This window comes from Nicotiana tabacum, chromosome 24 (genome assembly GCF_000715075.1).
Source record: "Nicotiana tabacum cultivar K326 chromosome 24, ASM71507v2, whole genome shotgun sequence".
NCBI classification, from domain to species: domain Eukaryota; kingdom Viridiplantae; phylum Streptophyta; class Magnoliopsida; order Solanales; family Solanaceae; genus Nicotiana; species Nicotiana tabacum.
The window spans coordinates 78,342,915-78,365,468 of record NC_134103.1 but is presented as its reverse complement, the minus strand read 5'-3'; positions in this window follow the sequence as shown (position 1 = coordinate 78,365,468).

Here is a 22,554-nt window from a genome sequence, read left to right as displayed (position 1 = left end):
TGAGAAGTTTGGACTGGTTTCGCAGATGCGCACCTGGGACCGCAGATGCGAGTCTGCAGGTGCGAGGAAGGGGTCCGCAGGTGCGGAATCTGGGTGATTAAGTGAGTTGCGCAGGTGCGGCTTCTTGGACCGCATGTGCGGTCGCGCGGGTGCGAGAAAATGGCCGCAAGTGCGAAAAACCTGGGCAGAAGCCATAAATAGAACCCTTCGCGAATTTTGGTCATTCTTCACAATTTCAACTCGATTTTTGGAGCTTTTGGGAGAGATTTGAAGAGGGAATCAAGGGGATTTCGTTGAGGTAAGTTACTTGAGCCATAATATTTGTATATATAGCGATTTTCTGTAGTTTTAATCATGGTAATTAGTGAAAATGAGGGGTTAGGGCTTGAAATATTTGGAGAGTAATTTAAGGATTTGAAGGACCAAACGATGTCGGATTTTTATGAATTTGGTATGGTTAGACTCGTGAGTGAACGAGCTTTATAGTTTTGTAAATTTTGTCGGATTTTGAGACGTGGGCCCGGGGGCCGGATTTGAGCCAATTTCGGGCTTTGGTCTAATTTTGTAGTTTTCTTGTGGAATTCATTCTATTAGCGCGTATTGATGGTATTGTACTGATTGTGAATAGGTTCGGAGCGTTTGGAGGCCGAGTCCAGAGGCAAGATCATTGCGGGTTAGAGATTTGACCGGTTTGAGGTAAGTAATGATTATAAATCTGGTCCTGAGGGTATGAAATCCCGGATTTTGTATCATTCTACTATTTTTAGTGACGCACATGCTAGGTGACGGGCGTGTGGGCGTGCACTGTTAGAGAATTGTGACTTGGTTCGTCCCGTAGCAACTGTAAAGTTGCATACTTTGTTGAAACCATTTGATACTTATATGTTTTAGAAAGAATTTCTGTAAATTGGGCTGAATGCCTTGTTTGGGCCTTGCGCCAATGCTGTTTGGACCCTTAGGGGTTGTTTATTACCATCCTCATTATTTTCGATTGAAAATCTATACTCAATCATGTTTGTACTTGTTTACCGCATAACTCGGTTTTTATGACTCTATTTTGATGCATATAAATATTTTGGGCCGAATGCCCTGTTTTACTGAAATGCCCGAGTGGCTTGAGAAGTTTATGACTGAGTGAGGCTGAGGGCCTGATTTGTGAGGATGAGTGTGGATCGGGGCTGCCCGCATGCAATATATTTATGACTGAGTGAGGCCGAGGGCCTGATTTGTGAGGATGAGTGTGGATCGGGGCTGCCCGCCTGCAGCATAATTTATTCTTATAGCACGTGAGTTATCTGTGCAGATTATAGCGCTTTGGATAAAGGAGCCCCTCCGGAGTCTGTACACACCCCCAGTGAGCGTAGGTACCTACCGAGTGTCGAGTGCCGAGTGCCAAGTGCTAAGTGCTGAGTGACTGGGAGGCATGAGTGATTGAGATATATGCCCGAGTGGCAAGAGTGATTATGAGGTATGCCCGAGTGGCACGAGTTACTGTGAGGTTTGCCCGAGGGGCTGTATATGAGTGATGTTTTGCCCGAGGGGCTGTTTATGATTTCACCATTTTTGCTCACCTTTGCATTGAGCCTTTGTTTGAAAAATTGTTGGAAAAATGTCTTTAAATTATTTTTACTAGAACTGGGTTTACACGAGATGTTTGATTCAAATCCTGATTTTTAAAAATATATGGTATTTTACTGAGATTTCCTGATATGAACGTTATTTGCTTTATTGCTCGTCACTACTGCTTAGTCTTTATTTATTGTTGTTACTTACTGAGTTGGCGTACTCACGTTACTCCCTGCACTTTGTGTGCAGATTCAGGTGTAGCTAGACACGGTAGCGGTTATTGAGTATTCTGGTTGTAGATTTTCTTGGAGATAGCAAGGTAGTTGTTTGGCGATCGCAGCCCCTGCTCTTCTCCCTCTTATCTTCCTCTAGTTGTATTTAGCTATTTTCCAGGCTGAGTTGGCCTTGATATTGTTAGACAGATTGTATCAGATTCTCATGACTAGTGACACCCCGATATCGGGCTTTTCTTTTCCGCACTTCAGTTATTTTCTTTGATTTGAACTCTTTTAATGGAGGTTTTATGTTAAATAACCTTGAAATTATCTTTAAAATAAAAATATTAGTTTGTTTTCTAAATGAGTCGGCTTGCCTAGTTTCACGATAGGCGCCATCACGACAGGGGTTAGTTTTGGGTCATGACAGATTGGTATGAGAGCCTAAGTTACATAGGTCTCACGAGTCATGAGCGGGTTTAGTAGTGTCTTGCGGATCGGTACGGAGACTTATGTACTTATCTTCGAGAGGCTGTGGAACCTTTAGGAAACTTCACATTCTTGAATTCTTGTCATGCGAATATGTTGATTCTAGTAACTAAACATCTGATGTTTCATTCTCTTACAGATGGTGAGGACTCATACTACCGGTCAGGAGGGCCAGCCACCAGTACCACCAGCCAGGGCCGCGAGAGGCCGAGGCCGTGGTAGGGGCAGAGGTGCAGCCCGTACAACAGTTGGAGCAGTACCTGCTGATCTACCGGTTGTCCCAGATCAGAACCAAGTTTCAGTTATTGATGCACCAGCTCAGGCACCACCTGTGCCTATTGTGATTCCAGGCCTTCAGGAGGCCCTTGCTCAGATTCTAATAGTGTGTACTGGCCTTGGTCAGGCAGTCTCTATTTCGATGGCCGCAACCACTTCTCAGGCCAGGGGAGGCACTCAGACTCCCGTCGCTCACACACCCGAGCAGGTTATTCAGGGACTTCAGACACCAGAGGCACCACCAGCCCAGCCGGTTGCTGTTGCTCAGGATTATGTGGTTCCTGCTATGCCTGAGGATGATCAGCGTAGGTTGGAGAGGTTTGGGATACTTCAGCCACCACCTTTCAGTAGCGCAGAGAGAGAGGATGCTCAAGACTTTTTGGACAGGTGTCAGAGGATACTCCATACTGCTGGTATTTTGGAGACTTGTGGGGTCTCATTCACTACCTTTCAGTTTTCTGGGGCTGCACTCCGATGGTGCGAGACTTACGAGAGGCGTAGGCCTGTTGGCGCAGCACCCCTTACTTGGCAGCAGTTCTCCGTGGTCTTTTTGCAAAAGTTCGTGCCTCGATCCCGCAGAGAGGAGCTGCGTAGACAGTTTGAGTGGCTCCGCCAGGGTGATATGTCTGTGATGCAGTATGAGATGCGGTTCTCCGAGTTAGCCCGTCATGCTATCTAGTTGGTTCCCACGGACAAAGAGAGGATTATGAGGTTTATTAATGGCCTCACTTATCAGCTACAGTTGCTCATGACCAGGGAGCGAGTTTCAGGTGCTACCTTTGATGAGGTTGTCGACATTGCTCGGCAGATTGAGATGGTTCACGGTCAGGAGAGGGTTGAGCGGGAGGCCAAGAGGCCTCGTGGTCAGGGTGGATTCAGCGGTGCTCCTTTTGGGGATCAGTTCCAACACAATAGAGGTCGTCATTTCAGACAGGCTCAGTCAGCTCGGCCATTTCATCGGGGTGCATCATCTAGCCATGGTTCTCACAGTTCTCATCAGGGCCACTCATCACTTAGTGCCCTTCCAGTTCAGAGTTCGTCCCGTACTCCACCTATTCAGGGCTCTTCCATGCCAGGTTCTTCTACCAGTCATCCTGGTGCTAGGGGTTCCCTTCATTTTCCGCCGCTAGCACCAGGGAGTTGTTTTGAGTGTGGGGAGCTGGGGCATATGTGGAGGCAGTGTCCTCATCGTCACGAAGGTCTATCTCAGCATAGGAGTCAGCCTCCGACTACAGCACCAGTTACCTCACCACCCGCCCAGTCAGCTCGGGGTGGAGGTTAGTTAGCTAGGGGTCGCCCTAGAGGGGGAGGCAGATCAGGGGGTGGTCAAGCCCGTTTCTATGCTCTCCCTTCCATACCAGATGCTATTGCTTCAGATGTTGTGATTACAGGTATTGTATCAGTTTGCCACAGAGATACCTCAGTATTATTTGACCCTGGTTCCATGTATTCATAAGTTTCCTCGTATTTTGCCCATTTTCTGGATATGCCCTGTGAGACCTTTATTTCATCTGTACATGTATCTACTTCTATGGGTGATACTATTATTGTGGACCATGTATATCAGTCATGTGTGGTGACTATTGGGGGTCTAGAGACCCGAGTGGATCTATTGTTGCTCAGTATGGTTGACTTTGATGTGATATTGGGTATGGATTGGTTATCTACATGTCATGTTGTTCTAGATTGTCACGCTAAGACGGTGACGTTGGCTATGCCGGGAATTCCGAGGGTTGAGTGGAGCGGTTCTGTAGATTATGTACCAAGTAGGGTGATTTCATATTTGAAGGCTCGGCGCATGGTTGAGAAGGGTTGCCTATCTTATTTGGCTTTTGTGAGGGATGTTAGTACAGATACTCCTGTCATTGATTCTGTTCCGGTGGTACGTGATTTTCCGGATATATTTCCTGCAGACTTACCGGGCATGCCGCCTGATAGGGATATTGACTTTGGTATTGATTTGGTGCCGGGCACTCAACCCATTTCTATTCCAGCATATCGTATGGCACCGGCGGAGTTGAAGGAATTGAAAGAACAACTTCAGGAACTCCTTGATAAGGGGTTTATTCGGCCTAGTGTGTCACATTGGGGTGCACCGGTTCTATTTGTGAAGAAGAAGGATGGTTCCATGAGAATGTGTATTGATTACAGGCAGTTGAACAAGGTCACAGTCAAGAATAAGTATCCTTTGCCTCACATTGATGATTTATTCGACCAACTTCTGGGAGCGAGGGTGTTCTCCAAGATTGATTTGAGGTCCGGTTATCACCAGCTGAAGATTCGGGATTCAGATATTCTTAAAACAGCTTTCAGAACCCGATATGTCCATTATGAGTTCTTGGTGAGGTCTTTTGGGTTGACCAATGCCCCAGCAGCGTTCATGCATTTGATGAATAATGTATTTCAGCCCTATTTGGACTCATTCATTGTTGTATTTATTTATGACATCCCGGTGTACTCTCGTAGCCAGGAGGAGCACGCTCAGCATCTGAGGATTGTATTACAGAGATTGAGGGAGGAGAAGCTTTATGCAAAGTTCTCCAAATGTGAGTTTTGGCTAAGTTCAGTAGCATTCCTGGGGCACGTGGTGTCCAGCGAGGGTATTCAGGTGGATCCGAAGAAGATAGAGGCGGTGCAGAGTTGGCCTAGATCATTCTCAGCCATGGAGATTAGGAGCTTTCTTGGTTTGGCGGGTTGCTACCGTCGCTTTGTGGAGGGATTTTCATCTATTGCATCGCCCTTGACCAAATTGACCCAAACGGGGGCTCAATTCAGGTGGTCGGATGAATGTGAAGAAAGCTTTCAGAAGCTCAAGACTGCTTTAACCACATCTCCAGTATTAGTTCTGCCATCAGCTTCAGGTTCTTACACCGTGTATTATGATGCCTTAAGGATAGGCATTAGTTGTGTTTTGATGCAGGAGGGTAGGGTGATTGCCTATGCCTCGCGCTTGTTGAAGACCCATGAGAAGAACTATCATGTCCATGATCTTGAGTTAGCAGCCATTGTTCACGCCTTGAAGATTTGGCGTCATTATTTGTATGAGATTCATTGTGAGATCTATACTGATCATCGGAGTCTACAGTATCTGTTAAAGTAGAAGGATCTTAATTTGCATCAGCGGAGATGGTTGGAGTTTCTTAAAGACTATGATATCACTATTTTGTACCATCCGGGGAAGGCCAATATGGTGGTCGATGCTTTGAGTCGCCGGGCAGAGAGTTTGGGGAGTTTAGCATATCTTCCAGCAGCAGAGAGACCTTTGGCATTAGATGTTCAGACCTTAGCAGGCCAGCTTGTCAGATTAGATATTTTGGAGCCTAGCCGGGTATTGGCTTGTGTGGTCTCCAGGTCTTCTCTTTATGACCGTATCAGGGAGCGTCAGTATGATGACCCCCACTTGCTCGTTCTTTAGGACAGGGTTCAGAGAGGTGATGCTAGGGATGTGACTATTAGTGATGACGACGTGTTGAGAATGCATGGCCGGATATGTGTGCCTAATGTAGATGGGCTTCGAGAGTTGATTCTTGAGAAAGCCCACAGCTCGCGGTATTCCATCCATCCGGGTGCCGCGAAGATGTACCAGGATTTGAGGCAGCACTATTGGTGGAGACGGATGAAGAAGGATATAGTTGGGTTTGTGACTCGGTGTCTAAACTGTCAGCAGGTTAAGTATGAGCATCAGAGACCGGGTGGCTTGCTTCAGAGATTAGAGATCCCAGAGTGGAAGTGGGAGCGGATCACTATGGACTTTATAGTTGGGCTCCCACGGACTTCGAGAAAGTTTGATGCTATTTGGGTTATTGTGGATCGGCTGACCAAATCCGCGCACTTCATTCCAGTTGGTACTACTTACTCTTCAGAGCGGTTGGCTGAAATTTACATCCGAAAGATCGTTCGCCTGCATGGTGTCCCAGTTTCCATCATTTCAGATAGGGGTACTCAGTTCACATCGCAGTTTTGGAGGGCCGTGCAGCGAGAGTTGGGTACTCAGGTTGAGTTGAGCATAACTTTTCACCCTCAGACGGACGGGCAGTCCGAGCGCACTATTCAGATATTGGAGGACATGTTGCGTGCTTGTGTCATTGACTTTGGGGGATCATGGGACCAGTTTCTGCCACTCGTGGAGTTTGCATATAACAACAGTTATCAGTCGAGTATTCAGATGGCTCCGTACGAGGCTTTATATGGGAGGAGGTATAGATCTCCGATTGGATGGTTTGAGCCGGGTGAGGCTAGGCTCTTAGGTACAGACTTGGTCCATGACGCATTAGATAAGGTGAAATTGATTTAGGAGCGGCTTCGCACGATGCAGTCTAGGCAGAAGAGCTATGCGAATAGGAAGGTCCGTGATGTGTCCTTTATGGTTGGGGAGAAGGTTTTTCTGAAGGTATCACCCATGAAGGGTGTTATGAGGTTTGGGAAGAGGGGCAAGTTGAGCCCCCGGTTCATTGGGCCTTTTGAGGTACTTCAGAGGATAGGGGAGGTGGCTTATAAGCTTGCCTTGCCACCCAGCTTGTCGTGTGTGCAACCAGAGTGAATTGAGACACTTAGTCTCGGAAGTATATTGGAGATCTGTCCCATGTTTTGGATTTCAACACGGTTTAGTTGGAGGGTGATATGACTTATGATGTGGAGCCGGTGGTTATTTTGGATCGGCAGGTTCGAAGGTTGAGGTCAAAAGATATAGCTTCAGTGAGGTGCAATGGAGAGGTCAGCCTGTAGAGGAGGCCACCTAGGAGACCAAGCAGGAGATGCAGAGCAGATATCCACGCCTATTCGAGACTCCAGATATGTTTCTAGACCCGTTCGAGGACGAACAGATGTTTAAGAGGGGGAGGATGTAACGACCCGGCCGGTCGTTTCAAGAGTTAAAGCCCCATTTTCAACATTTCTACTTCTTTTGTGTTATTCAACTATATTATGTTGTATCGAGTTAGTTGATTCGGGTCCGGAAGGAACTCGGAGTGAAATGAGATATTTAGTCTCATAATTGAAAAATATTAAGTTAGAAAAGTGGACCGGATATGGACCTATGTGTAAACGACCTCGGATTCGAATTTTGATAATTCCAATAGCTCTGTATGGTGATTTTGGGCTTAGGAGCGTGTCCGAAATATTATTTGGAGGTCCGTGGTAGAATTAGGCTTGAATTAGCGAAATTGGAAATTTGGCAATTTCGGTCGCCAGTGGAAAATTTGATATCGGGGTCGGAATGGAATTTCGGAAGTTGGAATAGGTTTGTAGTGTCATTTGTGACGTGTGTGCAAAATTTGAGGTCATTCGGACGTGGTTTGGTTGGTTTCGGCATCGGTTGCCGAATTTGGAAATTAGAAGTTCTTAGTCTTAAATCCGAGGGTAGTTTGGTGTTTGGATGTTGTTTTGAGTGATTCGAGGGTTCGACTAAGTTTGTATACTGATATATGACTTGTTGGTATTTTTGGTTGAGTTTCCGAGGGCCTCGGGCCGATTCCGGGTGGTTAACGGATTTGTCAAAGTTGGACTTTGCAGCTGGAGCTGCTGCTTCTACTATTTCCGCACCTGCGAAAGAAAGGGTCTCAGGTGCGAGGCCGCAGGTGCGCAGGTGCGGGAGACGCTGGGCCAAGGGTGGGAATGCAGGTGCAAAGAATTGGCCGCATCTGCAAGCTCGCAGGTGCGAGGCCTTGAGCGCAGTTGCGGAGATGAGAAGTTTGGACTAGTTTCACAGATGCGCACCTGGGACCACAGATGCGAGTCCGCAGGTGCGAGGAAGGGGTCCGCAGGTGCGGAATCTGGGTGATTAAGTGAGTTGCGTAGGTGCGGCTTCTTGGACTGCAGGTGCGGTCGCGCGGGTGCGAGAAAATGGCCGCAGGTGCGAAAAATCTGGGTAGAAACCATAAATAGAACCCTTCGCGAATTTTGGTCATTCTTCACAATTTCAACTCGGTTTTTGGAGCTTTTGGGAGAGATTTGAAAAGGGAATCAAGGGTATTTTATTGAGGTAAGTTACTTGAGCCCTAATACTTGTATATATGATGATTTTTCGTTGTTTTAATTATGGTAGTTAGCGAAAATGAGGGGTTATGGCTTGAAATATTTGGAGAGTAATTTAAGGATTTGAAGGACCAAACGATGTTGGATTTTGATGAATTTTGTATGGTTAGACTCGTGAGTCAACGAGCTTTCTAGTTTTGTAAATTTTGTTAGATTTTGAGACGTGGGCCCGGGGGCCGGGTTTGAGCCAATTTCGGGCTTTGGTCTAATTTTGTAGTTTTTCTTGTGGAATTTATTCCATTAGCGCGTATTGATGGTATTGTACTGATTGTGTATAGGTTTGGAGCATTTGGAGGTCGAGTCCAGAGGCAAGATCATTGCGGGTTAGAGATTTGACCGGTTTGAGGTAAGTAACGATTGTAAATCTGGTCTTGAGGGTATGAAACCCCAGATTTTGTATCATTCTACTATTTTTAGTGACGCACATGCTAGGTTACGGGCGTGTGGGCGTGCACTGTTGGGAAATTGTGACTTGGTCCATCCCGTAGCAACTGTAAAGTTGAATACTTTGTTGAAACCATTTGATACTTATATGTTTTAGAAAGAATTTTTGTAAATTGGGCTGAATGCCATGTTTGCGCCAATGCTGTTTGGATCCTTAGGGGTTGTTTATTACCATCCTCATTGTTTTCGATTGAAAATCTATACTCAGTCATGTTTATACTTGTTTACCTCATAACTCGATTTTTATGACTCTATTTTGATGCATATAAATGTTTTAGACTGAATGCCCTGTTTTACTGAAATGCCCGAGTGGCTTGAGAGGTTTATGACTGAGTGAGGCCGAGGGCCTGATTTGTGAGGATGAGTATGGATCGGGGCTGCCCGCCTACAACATACTTTATTATTATAGCACGTGAGTTGTCCGTGCAGATTATAGTGCTTGGGCTGAAGGAGCCCCTTCGGAGTCTGTACACACCCCCAGTGAGCGCAGGTACCTACTGAGTGTCGAGTGTCGAGTGCTGAGTGACTGGGAGGCATGAGTGATTGTGAGGTATGCCCGAGTGGCAAGAGTGATTGTGAGGTATGCCCGAGTGGCACGAGTGACTGTGAGATTTGCCCGAGGGACTGTATATGAGTGATGTTTTGCCCGAGGGGCTGTTTATGATTTCACCATTTTTGCTCACCTTTGCATTGAGCCTTTGTTTGAAAAATTGTCGGAAAAATATCTTTAAATGATTTTTACTGGAACTGGGTTTGAACGAGATGTTTGATTCAAATCCTGATTTTTAAAAGCATGTGGTATTTTACTGAGATTTCCTGATATGAACGTTATATGCTTTATTGCTCGTCACTACTGCTCAGTCTTTATTTATTGTTGTTACTTACTGAGTTGGCGTACTCACGTTACTCCCTGCACCTTGTGTGCAGATTCAGGTGTAGCTGGACACGGTAGCGATTATTTAGTGTTCTTGTTGCAGATTTTCTTGGAGATAGCAAGGTAGCTGTTTGGCGATCAGTGCCCCTGCTCTTCTCCCTCTTATCTTCCTCTAGTTGTATTTAGCTATTTTTCAGGCTGAGTTAGCCTAGATATTGTTAGACAGATTGTAGCAGATGCTCATGACTAGTGATACCCCGATGTCGGACTTTTCTTTTCCGCACTTCAATTTTTTTCTTTGATTTGAACTCTTTTAATGGAGGTTTTATGTTAAATAATCTTGAAATTATCTTTAAAATAAAAATATCGATTTGTTTTGGAAATGAGTCGGCTTGCCTAGTTCCACGATAGGCGCAATCACGACAGAGGTTAGTTTTGGGTCATGACAGAATCTATCCTCCAGGTCAACCCTCATGTCTTTCACTTTATACTTAGGATTGTTTTGTACTTTATTCTTGAAGTAGTGTGCCAATGCTTGTGGAGTAGCTCTTCTATTCTTATATGCTAGAGCACAATTATGCTTACATTTTAGAGTCTTGATTTTAACACCTTGAGCTCTATTATCCCTTGATATCAAGTACACATAAAGACATCCAACATCACAACTATATCTAACTCTACCAGTATCACTCTTCTCAACTCTAAGTCCCTTATTATTAACAACAGCATAGTAGCCAACCATTCTTTTAGCTTCAGCTAAATCTTTAAAGCTCATACCCATCTCCAACTCCTTATACTTGTCCAATTTGTCATTGACTTCCCTAGTCCTTTTCTTTCTAAATAGATCTAACTCATCAGTATCATAATCACTAGAGTTAATCATATAAGCATAAGGTTCATCATCTTCAGAAGACTCACAATCAGTACCAACATCTACAGAGACATTATATGGTTCATTATAGTGAATGATGCTAGGAACTGTGACATGTACCTCACCCTCATTAATAGCAAATAGTTGAAGCACACAAAAGTTATTTGATAGTAAAGACTATATTGTCCTAATTCCTGAGTCACCTTCAACTATGAAGTACCTACCAGAAGGTCCAATGACTAGCAGTTGTTCCACCTTACTAAACCCACAATTTTTAATGTATTCTGAACATATGTCTATATAAGACAGTAAATCCACATCATAGGCTTGCAGTACATGACTCAGTTTCTTAATATATAAAACTTGAGGTTTCAAAACCCACTTGCCCCATAGTTAAATACCAAGTCCACCTTGTGATTCATTCTTCAAAAAGACAAATGCAAGCCTTAAAAGAAAGGGAAAAGGGATCCATTAGACATATTAAAATAGAAAATTAAAGTTTCAATAAGAATAAATGAACCCTATACCAATAAAGTACAGATAAAAATAAAAGCATACATGAATTAAATAACTGAAATGGACAAAAAATAGGACCCACATCCCAATAATTAAACTAGACAACAACCACAATGTATACCATAACTTCTGCATAGGACAAACGAAAATGGACCACATGCAACCAAAATTTAACTACAAAAACGACATTAGATGCATGGAAGAAAACAAAGAAGCTAAAAAACACATGGAAACTCATAAAAAGCAACGCAACAATGACACATTCCACAGACCGTATAAAGTATAGTCTGAAATCGATAAACTAAAATTAAATAACTGGAATCGACAAAAAATAGGACCACATACTAATAATTTAACCAGCCACAACCAACAATAAACCCCTAACTTTAGACAAGAAAAAACGAAAAGGGACCACATGCAACCCAAAATTGACTACAAAAAAGGCATCAAAATCATGAAAGAAAACAGAGAATCTAAAATGCATATGAAAATACATGGAAAGCAACACAAAATGCAAATTTCAAAAAAACCCTAAACCCTACATTATTCACCAAAATAATAGTTTAAACTTACTTGAAAGAGTAGAAGAGTAGAAATCTTCAAGTGTAAAGTATTTCCTTGCAGAGAATCCCAAGACTTGAATCAGATTTCACCCTCTTTAATCGCCAACCATTTTCGCTCTTAGACAGTAAGGTTAAATGTTTTTTGTCTGAATGTAGTCGGGTGTTATTTAGTTTGGGTTTAATGAATTCGTGGGGCGGGCGAGTCAGTAATGGGGTGGGTTACGGGTGGGGCGGGAGATTAGGGTTGGATTTTAAGTTGGGCCAATGGAAATATAACACGTGGATTAAAATTATTTTTTTTATTATTTAATAGAAGGCTGTTAGAAATAAGGGTATAGTTGATCCAGAAAATAAACGGTAAGTGCTTTTTTATTCAAAAAGGTGGAAGGAGGGCTTTATTGTACCAAATTCAATACTTTAGTGGTACTTTAGGCCCTTTTTCGTTTAAAAAATGTAATTTTGACCCAAAAAATTTTTGACAGGCTATTTGTGTAACAATCCCTTTTTAGAGAGAGACTAGGCCAGGCCTATCAAGCAGATACAAAATGGGCCTCGACCAAGTAATGGCCCAGTTTGACCAGTGAGAGTGAGTAGAGGATTATTGCACAAAGTGTCAGCTTCCATCTTCTCAATAGTATCTACTGGAAATCAATCAAACCTGCGATAAAGGAAAAAAGAACGAGAGAATAGAACAAACGAACGAAGGGAAGATGAGTTTGAGGTGGTTAGAAGCAATGCTTCCACTTGGAATCATAGCTGGTATGCTTTGTGTTATGGGAAATGCTCAGTATTTCATCCACAAAGCTGCCCATGGCCGGGTAATTCCCCTTTTCCCAGATCTAAGATTTGACCTTTTTTCCAGCATATTTTGTGACCTATTTGTATATTTTTCTGTTAAATTCATAATTTGGGTTTAAATTTGCAGCCGAAGCACATTGGGAATGACGTGTGGGACGTGGCAATGGAAAGGCGGGACAAGAAGATTATGGAGATCCTTGCTTCTCCTTCTTCTTCGTCGTCTTAGGCTCCGTTCCTCTTTATAAGGTACTTTAATCAGCTGCAGTTTCACCTTTTCATAATCTTCGGATGCTAATTTAGGAGATTTCTTGTTGTTTGCGAGACAATTTTAGGGTTACTTTTCTGTTTTGTTAATTGGTCATCAAATTTCTATGCTTTGGATTAGGTGTTGATATAAGGTGACCTTTGATGATGGAATTTCGTGCTTCAGCTTGATTATGAGAGCATCATAAGTGATTAATTGGATGGATACACCAATCTAAAAGTTGAAAGTTCAGCTTTAATTATTCTTTTTTCATTCTAACCAGTGTCATTTTTTTAAATAGGCCTTATATAACGTGTTGTCCCTATTAGCTCGTGCTGTATCTTCATTAGTCCATCCGTTACCTCCCACCCCATCACATGTACGGGTAACTATCCGATGATGGGAAAAAATAACCTAACGGTTTCTGCCTCGAGTAGGATTTAAACTTTGGTCTCTCATGGTTTTTGTTTTAGTCATTGATCGCTAGGTCACACCCTTGGGTGCTTATAAATAGCAGAGTAGTCAAAAGCGAAAAGCACAATTAAAGCGTGGGCTTTAGTGAAGAAATGCGCCAATAAAGAAAAATAAAAATAATAATATATTGGGAAAAAATGTAACTATAAACACAATCAATAGTTATTTTGACAAAGAATGAAAAAACTATAAAAATGAGCTATATATATGGTGGTGTGCCCTTAAAGAGAAAATCTATTGGTGAAGGTGCACATGTCTTAGCACCTTGACGCGTACACCAAAGCACCAATTAAGTGAGGTGAAGCATTCAACCTGAGCTTCACCGAGCTTTAGGGCTTAAGCGCTCTTTAAGTGAACCTTTAACAGCACTGATGAATAGACCTACTATTCCTCCAATATTCCGAAAACTTTCCTTGATTGTGCTTTATCTTTGGCAAAATGAGCTTTTTCGATTCAGCTGCTGCTGTGGGCCTGTTTGTATTGTGGAAAGTGGTTGACAGTCATGGAACTCTTAGAATGTCTTGGCCTATCATGCAACTGCTTGCTAAATTAGATGACAAATTAATCATAACATAAATAAGCGACCGTCTTAAGAGTGGTATCTGGAATCACTGGGATTAGTAGTCATGGTAAAATAAGAAAACATTGTATATAAACACATAAACAAGGGTTATGACATGCTTCCACATACTGATGCATTCTCAAATTTTGGACATTCTGGTTAACTTATGTTTTCACTAGTATAAGAGTTTTTAGGATCGTAGAGGAAAATTAAATTTTTATGCTTTACTGGTAGGTGGTGACTGCCCAATTTTGACAATTAATTAATTTGTAATGGTACTGCAGAAAATGGCAATTAAATTTGTCCATAACAGGCACAAAAGCGTGTGAAAGCTTTGTTATTTCATCTTACTAGAGATTCTAAGTGCAAAACTGAACAGCTTAGACGAGATCATTATCAAAATGAAGAACTATATTGAGGCCTATTTCTACTATCAACTACAACACCTGTATGTTATTATTTTTGGTTGAGAAAAAGTGGTGACATCTAAATCTTGGTGGAGTACAAGAGCAATATTTGAAGGTTAGTGTTGACAGGCACCCGAGCAAGTATAGCTTGCATCTAATCAATCAGTTTGGGGTTTCGGAAAAATAAGGTAGTACTAGGAGCGTAAGTTTATTCTCATCACGATTTTGCAATTTCAGTATAAAGATTAGTGCTTCTTTAGCCTCAGCTGGAAAAGCAATAGTTTCCACAGTATGAGGATAAACATTGTGTAGGTTAATCATAAACGATCTTCTATTCCCACGCGATTTCTCATTCACCCAAAAGCCATCAGATTTATCAAATTTTCAAATTATATTCTTGCCTATGCCCTATGTCAACATTGCGTAGGTTAATCATAAACAGTCTTCTATTCCCATGTGATTTCTCATTCACCCAAAAGCCATTAGATTTATCAAATTTAAAATTATATTTTTGCCTAGTCATAACACTTGGTATTCAGCAATGGTGGATTTTGTAATAGTTGAGAAAGAACTGCTTAGTGGGTTTTATAATAATACTGTCTTCCTACTTTCTAACAATTAGGATACCCCTTAGCTGGTATAAGGAATCTAGATTGTCAATGTCCTCTTGTTGTCTTAACGTTCATTAAATGAATGTCTGACTAGCCCTCTCATGAATGAAGAATGCAGATTTACTGGGTGGTGGATTTAGATGGATGAGATGTCTATTTCTCACTTGCACTATGGTGCTGATACTATCCTTTTCATCTTTGCCGATGTTGATGGGTTAATGTTGACCAACTAAACTGTTTAGCCTTTAGGCTTTCTCCAATATTAAAAGGACTAACATTGACTCGTCCATCAATTTTGATTATAGGGATTTATGTGGCACTTATAGTGGGCCTGATTCGTTTTAGGGTAATTTATGGGGTTATCAAAACTTGATTTCTTTTTGGCATCTAGTAGTTTATAAAATCTGTGGAAGTGCTAATTTATGTGGTGTCTTTTCTTCTTTGAGGCGGTTTGGGCGAGTGTTTAGAACCAAACTCAAGAAAGACTCCTTGTTTGGCCTTCCTCTATGCTACTTGTGTCTTTTTAGGTTTTCGAATACGGTTAGAAACCTTTGAAGATTCAGTGCTTAAATGGTAAGTTATTCTACAAAAATCGTGATTAAAAGCCTTTCAAGATCGGGTGCATAATTGGTGAGATATTCTACAAAATGAGTCAATAAAATTTTGAGAGATGGATCTAGTAGGTTGGTATTTAGTAAACAAACCTAAAGAGGAAGGAGTTTTGAACAAAGTTAGAATAGTTGGATGCGATTCTTGCACCAATGTCTTTATTCAAGTCTTATTAGTTCAGTTTCTGGTGATGTCAGGCTTTTGTGACACCTAGTTATTAATATGGCCTCTTACTGAATCATCTGATTGTCTATGTTGTCTGGCAATCACACTGATATTATAAATTCCTTCATCATCTTCAGTACATGCTATCACTTTGTACTTCCATTTCTCATCAATGGTATAAAGGTTGTAGACCTTGCAATTCAGGCAAATGCCAGGTCTACTGACAAATTTCCCATGTTGTTGAAGATAGAATCTGGAGGGGGTTTGAGTAGTTTCATTTTTGAATTGCTCTTAGCTTTATTCATTTCCAACTCTTTCAGTTTCCAAGCTTCTTTATCAATTTCAGAATTTTCTTTCAAGTACTATAAGCTTCATTTGGTATTGAAATCTTCGATTGACATTTGTTCATTGTGACATTCTTGTGAATCCACTTAAATTGATTGTGAGCCCTTTGCAAAGGCAATAAGCTGAGTCAAGGTGCACTGACTATCTGTTCTGGCTGCCTTGCCCCATTTCACCAAAAAATATAAGCCTAAACCCCCTACCATAGTTATCTCACAAAGACAATTCGACTCTTTGATTAATAAAATGGTGCATCAATATTTAATCACTCCATTAAGAAAGCTATTGAAGACAATTTATCCATAAAAAGGAAAGAAACTATGAAATACAAACTCTTCTTTAGTATTTTCTTATTTGTTGCCAATGAAAAAGACAGATTTTATAAGCTGCCAATGCATGTAACCTGTTTAATTTTACGTATTAGTCATGCGTATCTTCAAGGTCATTGTCATGCTGGTTTGTATTTTGACTTTTCTGGATTGCATTATCATGCTAGAATTTGAGGTGGCTCTTTTCATAGTTGTAAAATAATTGGCAAGAATGAACGTCGCATTTTAGGATGTATTGATGTGTATCAAACTTATACTTATATTATACATTGTCTTTTGGCATTGCAGGAAATATGTGTTTGGGAATAAAAGTCTTTGATGCTTCTCCTTGGTTGAGATCGTGTGCAAAGTACTTTAGTATCGTCTTTCTTCTTTCTCCTGGTGATGGGTTTTTCATGGCCTATGAGCTTTATAAAATGAATGTTATTCAGAGTACTACCCTGGTTTGGAGGTTCAGATTGTTGTGAAATACTCAAGTCCAGCTTTTGAGTCTAGTGTGGTTGTTGGTCTATATTTGGAGTTTTGTGGAATTATCACTAGTATTCATGGACCCACTTAAAAAGAGGGATTTGGCTGGAACTTCTTTTTATACAACCAAAAGTGCTGAAATTAGTATCTGGACACTTTTGTAGAATGCATCCTGAGATATGTTCTGAAACCAATAATGAAACGGTGAATATTTTAGATAATTGAGGGAGACGAAGGTAGTTAATGGAACTTTTCATTAACAGGATGTATAATGCATGCTAAAGATATGTTATTAGATGAACAAAGATAAGGTGAAAATTTTGCACTCACGAGTGTGGCTTAATGGTCAGTGAAGTGGCCATAAACCTTAGATATCAAGGTTTAAATTCCGGCAAAAAAAAGGAAAAAATACTAGGTGATTTTTTCCTATCTGCCTAAGTTTTTGGTGGCAGAATGCGGTGCTTATTCTGGTGGGAGGTAGCAGCTGAACTGATGCCTAAGTTCGTTAGTTTGCCTACAGTTAGTTTTTGGTCTTCTGGGCTGAATGGTCAGTTTCCAATCATCTAATACAAAAGTCCTAATTATAGTATGCCTCTGCCTTTTCCTACTTTTACGCTTGTAAGTAGGGTTGTTCATGATTCGGTTTGATTTGTTTATCATCATAATCAAATCAAACCGACTAAATTGATTGGTTTAGGTTCGGTTTTGCCGATTATTTTGGTCACATCAAATATAGATTTAATCTCACTGTTAAAGATATAAATAATCAATGTCAGTATGTTTTATAGTAGTTAACGAATTGACGATGATCTATATTTGAAATATCCTTATGGAAGAAATGTTACTGTAGCACATGATAATAATTTCTTCTATCTAACAATAATCTTTCAGTTATATATAAATTTTTCTGTAAACACATGATAATAATTTCTTTTATCTAACAATAATCTTTCAGTCATATATACTTTCAGCCTTATAAGGTTGGAATTACACTGGATTTGATGTTGTTATTGCTTATAAAGGCTGAATACATATGTGGCCCCTCAAATTTACCCTAACTAGTCAAGTCATCCGTGCTTTGCGCAGTCATTAAAAAAAATAATAGATTATTGTATGATCTTGTTATAAACTTAATCGAGATAGAAGATATAGGATTTTCATATATTGACTCATAATATTTCCCCCGTTAACTCCAAAACTCACAATATCATCAATTTCAAAATTTATTTGCGCATTTCACTCACTCCCAAATAGATTAAAAACCACTTAGCAAAATACATTAAAAGAAAAAGAATCAAACCTCATTTTGTCACAATCTTGAAAAATATTATCATCTAATCTACATCTTATCATAAAAGACTAAACATGCGAATATCAACCAATATTGCAAAACATAACCTCAATTTCTTCAAGAGGAAAAGCTTTATGCTCAAAAGGCGTGGTAATAGAAATACATCCAGAGGCGGATGCAGCATACTAGCTACGGGTTCAACTGAATCCATAACTTTCGACACGGAGTAAAAATTTATATGTAAAAATTTATTAAAATTACAAAAATAGTAGATATGAACCCATAACTTTAAAAATATAATGGGTTCAATGTTAAAAATCTTAAAATTGAACCCATGGGATTTAAATTCTAGATCCGCCTCTGAATACATCCCTTCTTAAACCAAGTTGTTGCTTTCAAATTTGAGTGGCTTCCTCCTCTTAACTTTTTACGAGAATATTATTAATTCTCATAAGCACTCTCTCTCTTTGTGATTCATCAGTATTTTTACTGTATGCAAACGTTTAGAGAGCATATAATTCAATAGATAACAGAATGCATAATTATTCTAAATGAAACAGACTTCTATAAAGAATAAGAAGTACAATATTGCTTTGGAATAAAAAGTGTATTTTGCTAAGTGTTTTTCAATCTATTTTGTTGAACGATCTCAAGGAACTCGTTTGAACTTCTCTTTCCTTGGTTTAGGTGATGCAGAAAATTAGAAATAAATTCAGTTCTTCTGCCAACACTACAAAAATTAGGAGAAGAATGGCATCAACTAAAGTTTGAAATAGGGATGGATAAGAATTATTCAAAAATTTATTACTTCCATCCTATGTGAGCCTTGTAATTGTAAATAGTGCTCAGCGAAACCAAATCTGCTACTGGATGGGTGTCCTGCTAACTATTCTCATCTCTATTTCTCTGTGGTTTATCCTTGTATTTTCCTAGCTTAGAAAACATTTTCCTGCAACAAAAATAACACGTGAAAGCAAGAGTTAGAAGTTACATCTAATAATATGTTTAGTTGGACATGTTTCAGCCACATCTACACATACAGTAGGATTAAGGTCGTGAAAAAGTTTATAGAAAACCATAATTAGTGTGGGAATATTGCGAATACAATTTTGCTCATTCTATTCAAAACGGCAAAAGTGTAGTTTAACTTTAGTTGCACAAATAAAAACACCTTAGACTTAAGAGAAACTTTTGCTAATTTATGCTTAATAAACCAGAATTCTAGGGGGGGATTTTACGAACAATTTTCAAGAATAGTTAGTAGTGCAACCCTCACCCCAGGAAAAGACAATTATAATAGTTGAACATAACCGTTCAATGCCCAAAACAAAGTTCAAGGGAAGGACCGAGTTATGAAAATTATAAACAAAGGAAAAATATTTTAGGAAAATGAAAAAAACCACTTTTAATAAAGTTGAATATGTCCAAAGAGCAATGATCCTTCTCTTCTATTTCATTATGTATTGCCGGTTCTGTGGAGTGATTCGGACCTAGGAGGATTAGTTTTCTATTGATAGGGTAATGTCCAACATTAGTGGTCATCCTTCTTAGTTCTTACCCACTGCAAAAAATTGAATCACAAAAAATAGAACTTTACCAAAATGAATGAAGTTAACACGTGTGACTGAATATAAGCAACAGTTGCAACATTAAAAAGAAATTACTACTCTCTGCTTGTAAACAAAACATTTGTCATTTAACTCTAAGAATAGCTATTTCGGTGTGACAAAAAATAAGAACAATTTGTGATACAAACAAAATATTCTAACACATTAATGGAAGAAGCTGTTATATTCTGTTGATAACAAAATATGTTAATTAACTCTAAGAGATATATCCGTAAGCGTGCACCTTAGAATCAAAGAATAGAATGATTCGGGATATAAAATAATAATTTATACATGAAATTTTTACTCTGGCACTATGATTCTCAAAAGTTGTCAGCAACATACTTCTTTCAATTTTCGCATAAGAATCAGACATCAGACATGAACCAAAGCAGAGTACTCATAATACTACACGGAATGAAGTCGACCAGAAAACTCAAGGCAGAACGCCTAAATTATTTCAACAACGACATCACATGCCATATCCCCAAACCAAACTGTCACTCGATCATTGATATATATATGTACATCCATACAAAAATTGGTCAATCTGTTGTAAAACAATAAAAGAAAAAGAAGAGTATTGCAGAGAAAAGTAGAGAGAGAAAATTCTTATTGATTTGAGATTAATTACAATGGAATATAATTTCTCTATTTATAGGGAAAAAGTGACTTAGCAACAAAGTAACAAACCCTAAAATCTCTCTAAAATATAGACATTCACCTTAAATACAATTCTATTTATAGCACTCCCCCTTGAATATCTATTCAACAGATAATGTGTCTCGTTAAAATCTTAACTAAAATAAAACCCAATGGAAAAAGAGTACGCATATCTAACAATACGCCTTTTGGTTGCCTCATTAAAAACCTTGTAAGAAAAATCCAGTGGGACAAAACTTTCTAAGGGAAAAAGAGTACAACATGTATTAATTCCTCCTGATGAGAGCATCAATTCATATCCTTGAGCCTATGCATTCCAATCTTGTGTACCATCTTTAAAAGATCGTTTGCAGAGATTTGATAAACAAATTAGCCTTATTAACTTGAATGAATATGTTGCACCTTGAAATCATCATTCTTAATAGATATGTAATGTCTTCATACATGCCGTGGAATGACCTTTTCAATATCCCCATAGAGATTCTCACTATCATATTATCATGCTTATAGTTATAGCAAGATAAATATGTATACAAATTGCACTTAGAATGTGGTACTTCAGGATCAAGAATTGTATATGCTTTAAGCGATTTAAATCTTTCGGGGATTGTCATATAAGTATAGTCAAATAAACCATACAAATAGACTTCAGATTCATATCAAGTTTTTATCATGCCAGACATATAAGATACATGTAAGTGATTGCACACACCATTGACTTTATACTTTCGAGTGTTTGAACTGCATGTCCAAAACTACATGTCTTTCATATGTAACCAATTCTACTTGAATTATTTCTCCAGATTTAAGATCCTCATCTATACTTAGCGCTATCATAGATGTAGTCGATGAACAATTATATCGCTTCCAACCTCCTTTTTTTCATAAAGACATAACATAGAGATCTCTTCATTCATATTTTTAGGTACCTAAACTTCTCCTGAAGTTTTGTGAAGTGTTATGTCATGTGATCTTCTAGATCACTTGCCTCCTTTATTATGATAATTTTGATCATTTGCTCATCTTCTTTATCAAGAATTTTATTTGAAACCGATTTGTCTATATGCTTTAAGTGTATCATAGACTTTGTCCTTCTATGACTTATTGTAATAGGAGCATTTGCAATGAGAATATAGTTATTTTCTTTGGATCAGCAAATGCGTCTGGCATGCTTTGCAATATATTGCAGATGAATTATCTTTTTATGAACGTCAAGTTCATATTATCTTATTCGAGGATCTAAATGTACAAATGATAATTCATTTCACGTAACTTTTTCTCAACTTTTATCATGTCTCCCATCATGTTAGAAAAACTAACTTGCTCCCTCAACTTTGAAAACCCACATTTGTGCGTTATAGTGTTAATCAAAATATACACTGCGCATAAATAATAATAAGATGAAATTATTTGGTTCCTGATCCAGAACCATTTATGAGGGGAGAATGTAATATACTTTCGTATATAACGTATATCAAACTGATATAGATAACTTTATTCTCATAAGCAATAATTTAGCTAATAAGTGAAGGCACTCAATAAATTATTTTGCTAAACCAATTGTGATGTAAACCAACTTATCAAGATGAACTGTTTTGAATAGAAAATCTGAAAATTTTGCTCTAAATATAAATTATTGAGCAAGTTACCTCACAAATATTATTTTGCGGGTTAATAATAATCGCACATGTAACCATCTCATAAATGCATTTTATGTGGTATACATAGCAGGTGAATGGGCTCATATTCACCGTTGATATTTCCAGCATTCATAGGATTCAATCCCAATTTTAGTTGGTCTATTAATTAATGAGAACAAGTAACATAAGAGAATTCGTAAAGAACTTTCTAGTTCTTTAATATTTATCCATGTGAATTCTCTTTTGTTTTTGCACATCATACTTAAATTAACATGGACAAACCAATTATGCCAACTGAATAAATTATCGATATTGATAAACTTCAGGTTTATATCATAACGTGTACAATTATCAATAAACTTCAAGTTTATTATGATATGGATTTTTATATCAATAAATTTTGACTTTATTGTGGCATTCTTTTATTTGTGTAGTACAAACTGGAGAATAAAACGGATAACTTTTCACATACATATTATCCCGCTACAAGTTGTAGT